Source organism: Sus scrofa, chromosome 16, assembly GCF_054392235.1.
Source record: "Sus scrofa isolate SSC_HxYL_T2T_F1_AM1 chromosome 16, Sscrofa_HxYL_maternal_Yorkshire_Landrace_v2.0, whole genome shotgun sequence".
Classification (NCBI taxonomy): domain Eukaryota; kingdom Metazoa; phylum Chordata; class Mammalia; order Artiodactyla; family Suidae; genus Sus; species Sus scrofa.
In genome coordinates this window covers 91,164,643-91,169,534 of record NC_139398.1, presented here as the reverse complement: position 1 = coordinate 91,169,534, position 4,892 = coordinate 91,164,643, and positions in this window count along the sequence as shown.

Here is a 4,892-nt window from a genome sequence, read left to right as displayed (position 1 = left end):
CGTCACCATTTTCCTGGTGCTTTTTCCATTTTCCACCCCAAGGGCCGCCCTGCACCACACACACGCACGCACGCGCGCGCACACACACACACACACACACACACGCCTGCCCACCTGCCCGGGTGTGGTGCTGGGTTTAGCCAGGCCCGAGGGGCTCTGGCCCGCCGCACCAGCCAGCTGGGCCATCCCTTCTCCTGGACCCTCCGGCCGCCCTGACCTGGCACCTCGGCCCCTGCCGTTCAGCCACCCACCCGCCGCGGCCTCACTCTGTGCTCGTCAAAGACGCCACGGGACTTGGTTAGAGTGACTGTGTCAGGTTAAATGTGTTTCCGCGAACAAGACCCGGGCTCCTTTAGGAATGCCTGCAATTTGCTTTGTCTTCCTGAAAACAATGTTTTCCCCAAAGACCCCGCCGCGAGGGCCATTACAAAACGTGATTCATATTGCATAAGCTCCACGCGCTGGGCGCAAAGGGCCGCTCTGGCTTGAGTGAGGTATTTACGCTCTGCTGTGAACGCGGCATCTGTAAGTCACGCGGTCCCCGGGCGCGCGGCCCACGCCTCAGGCCCAGGCCGAGCAGGGCCCGCTCCTCCCCGCTCCGCACGCGGCGAGGCCACGGAACCGCTTCACGCGTGCGTCGCCCACCGCCAGTCGCTGGTCCCGGGCCAGCCCGCCGGCCCGTGACAGCCCAGGGCTCACGGAGGGGCGGGAAAGGCAGCCTCGACGTAAGTAAGTGACAGCTTGGACTCCGAGCAGACAAGGAGCAGGCAGACAACCGCAGAGGGACACAGGAAAGACGTGGGCAGGGCTGGCACGGATGACAAATCATAATGTCCATGTGAAGCTAATATGATGTCACATGCTGACTACATTTCCATAAGGAAAGACTTAGGGGGCACTTCACAGTGACCGGGGCTCAAATGGAAAATAAACTCCCGGGAAGACGCGAGGCCCCCCACCCCTGCCCCACGTCAGGAAATTAACACCCTGGTGGGACACATGCCCACGCACAGTGGGTGCAGGGGACGCACGGTGGTGAGGACCGGGCAGCACTGGATCGCCCTGTGACACACCCCGGCACACCCAGGCGTCACCCTGGAGAACCACGTGTTCGTGGGGCCAGGGCAGCCCCGTGGGACCTGGCGCAACTGTCCCAGGATGGAGACGGCTCAGATCAGCGTGGCACGAGTCAAGTCTGGGACCACGAGGGGATGAAACACCCCACAGCCGCGGATGAGCCAGTGCACCCCAGGCCATGCCATGAAGAGAAGCCCAGGGGGCTGAGACCAAAATCAGCGACTGTCTCCTGAGGTGCGGGTTGGAAGAAGACCCCTCCTGACACGTCCTGTTACAGCCTTGGCTCTGGACTCCTTTAGGCTCCACACAAACGAAGAATAAAATTAAAGCAAGAGGCAGAAAATGCAAGCCCGAAAATGGAAAACAAGCTAAAACAAAAGAACTTAATTATGTATCAAGTTGGTGACAAGACCCCGGGGAGAAAAGCAATGTTTCGAGTGACTTGAGAAGTCGGGGTTTTGACGGTTCCTTCCCGGGGACAAGTCTGTAAGGAAGTTCCCCTTAGGGGCTGGGAGGGGGCAGCCAGAGTCTGCGGAAGCAGAGGAGGGAGGCAGGGCCCAGGGACAGAGATGGGGCCAGCCCTCCCCACAGGGGCCAGCCCAGCAGGGGCCTCCACGCCCTGGCCAACCCACCCCTGCTCCCAGGGCGGACCTGCTTGAAGCCCCCGTGGTTCTGGGTGGCACCCCCTCCCCCATGCCTCCCCCTCCCCGGGTCCCTCGGCCTGGTGCCCACACGCACACCTAGGGCTCGTTCTAAGCCCGTGTGGGCCCAGGCCCATCCCCTCCAGCCCCAGAGGTGCTGAAGCGTGTCCAGGCTGGGGCCGTCTCTCAGCCTCAGCCCCCCTCTTGACCCCCTCCCGGCCCCTCCTCTCCTCAGCCAGCCTGGCTTTGGGCTCGCTGCCACCAAGGTGGAAGGGACGCTCCCAGACCCCCTCATCCGTCCCCATGAGCCCTCCAGGGTCCCCCGTGAGGACCCAGCACTCCCACTGGGGAGTTGCCTCCTCTTTCAAAGCCCCCCCATATCAAAGAGGCTCTGAGTGTCCCCTGAAGGCGGTGGGGGCAGCGGTCCGTGGCACACCACCTCATCGCAGGGGCTACGCCCTTCTCCCTGCACGAAGGACGAGGTTCCGAGTCCACCAAGCCTGGGGCCCGTCTCTGCCCCTCTTCTCCAAGGAGCGGCTCTGCCCGGCCGCGTGGCTGCGTCCCTCCTGCCAGGCTGGCGGCTCTCACGCACACTTTCTCGTGAATCCCAGAGCCTCGGGAGTGAGGCTCTCGTGCAGGTTCTCAGGGAAGGTGAGGTGAGAAAGGGCTGCGGGAGGCGGGATCGGGAAGCAGACAGCCCAGGAGTCTTCTCTCCAGGAAGACAGTCCCAGGAAACGCGAGCCCAGGGCACCCGCGGTCCAGTCGTGAAATGAAAGGGCCCGGCCGAGCCCCGACACAGCAGACCGTCCTTCCCATCCTGAGCCCGGACCTCGGCCACCCAGAGCTGGGGTGCAGACTCCCTGGCCCTCCCCGATGCCCACCCACCCCGCCTCCGGGGCTGTGGGAAGGTGGGAGCCAGGAAGGCACAGGGTCCCTGGGCAGAGGAGCCCCGGGAGGGAGGACCCGGCTGGGGTGGGGGACGCTGGCCAAGCCCTGCCTTCGGCGGCCTCTGTGCTCAGTCTGACCCACTGCCGTCTGTCCCATCTCCAGCGTTTCCTGGGCTGTGACCCCAGCCCCAGAGCTGAGCCCCTGGCCCCTTGCTGCACGGCTCCCCTCGCGGGGCCCTGGTGTCGGGGTGCCAACACGTGAGGGCCCTGTGCAAGCCTGGGTCTCGGGGACAGAAGTGTGGGTGGCACATGCCTCAACCTTTTGACTTTGAGGGGAGAGTGGGGGGCCGAGAGGGATGGAAGCCGTGGCCCCCACCTTCCCTCGCGGTGTTGGAGGCGGCTCTGACACCTCGCAAGCATCTTGCGTAACTGTAAGAAGATGTAACAATTCACTCCCTAAACATCGAGAACCAACTACCTGATCACCAGGGTCAGAGGAAGAAAGCCACACAGAGATTGTATTTCGAGGACAATTCAGCACCAAGGGATCAGGAGGTAGAAGCAGAAAAACACAGGCCAGACGCAGCCAGGGTCCCGCGCATGCCCACGGGTGCCCTGCGTTCCGGGCACGGGCTGTGAACGTGAGAGGAAGCAGCTGGGTTTAGGATGGTTTATCCGGAACCAAGATTTGCAGCCCAGAGAACAGACTTGAAGATGCATGCGGTTCAGTGAAAATCCAGGCTGAGCGGGAGCTCTCGGCCTCACCGCGAGTGTAATTCTGATGAAAAAGACCAGGGAGGGTCTTTCCTCCGAGAAATGTCCTGGTTTATGGAAAACGCAGGGGCCCAGAGGTGCCCAGGACCGGGACCGTCATCACGGTCCTGACGCCTGGAGGGGCCGGTCCCGTGGGGCCTTGCTGGGCGGACGCCTGTGCCCCGGCCTGGACCGAGGGCGTCTCACCTGTGGGCCGTGCCCAGTCCAGGCTCAGTGAGCCCTCCCTGGCACTCAGAGAAGGGGCTGGGGGCTCCAGAACCCTCCACTGGGTGTGAAGGGGACACGCATGCCCATGAGGTTCCCGTGGACGTGGCATATGCCCACCCTTCCTGGGCAGCCCTCGGCACCGGCCGCAGAGGGAACTCAAGAGAAATCCGGCCGGCACTTCATGAGCCACTCTGCCCTTGGCCTCTTCTCAGCCCGCGTTTCACATGCTGCTTCTCGGCATCCCGGCTGCTGACTCTCTCCAGGCACCAGAACACCCGCCCCTCCTGTAAGGCCGGGAGCTTTGGCCCCAGATCGAGGTAAGACCCCAGGAAGGGACAGCTTTGGTTCCCTAGAAGAGTCCGCCGACGCCTGGCTTTGGGACCCGGGTGCTCCGACCTAGCAGCTGGATCACCGTGGCGGGCCCTCACTCCATTTAGATTTTGTTTTGCCTTGTTTTACTCCGTGTTTTAATTACCAAACCTGTGTAAGCTCATTGTAGCAAGTCAAACAGCCTAATGAAAAAGGCAGCGTCTCTGCGCAGCCTTCAGACCCAGCTCTGAGGTACCGTGTTAATATCGTGTTGTTATCGCCGGGGCACTTCCCTGCACGCCTGCAAACTGGTGCTCGATTAAATTACACATATGAGCGGGCTCTTTTCTGTCTTACTAATTTTAAACAAAACCAGAACTCACGCCACACTTTGCCTTTGGCTCAAAGCAGATAAATTAGGAGGATCTTTTGAAAGTGACTCTACATCAAAAATATGAAACCCAGGAGTCCCCTTGTGGTGCAGGGGGTTGAGGATCTGGCATTGGTGCAGCGACTTGGGCCACTGCCGTGGCTCAGATTTGATCCCTGTCCCAGGAACTTCCACATGCTGTGTACATGGTTAAAAAAAAAAAAGAAAAGAAAAAAAAAAAAAAAGAAAAGCAGCAATTTCCTGTGGTTTAACCTACTATCTGGAGTGCTAGCTGAGCCGCCTCTGTTCCAGTGCTTTACTGGCGGGAAAGAGTTATTTCTTTTCTGCAGTGGACATTGTCAAACAGTGCTCAGGACCCAGGCTGCCTGGGACAAAGATTTATCTGGGTCTTAGGAACCGTGATTCGGGAGACAAACTCGGGTGAGACCAGAGGTGTGCTCCGGGGAAGAGAAGGGTCTGAATCTGTAGACAAAAGCCACGTGCCTGTTAGAGCTGCCTGGTGAGGGTGGGCTCGGCCCCGACAGGGTGGGTTTGTCTTCAAGGAGCCGCTGGGAGCTAGGCCGGGGGTCCCATGGGTAGATAGACTGGCACGAGTTGGCAGGGCAA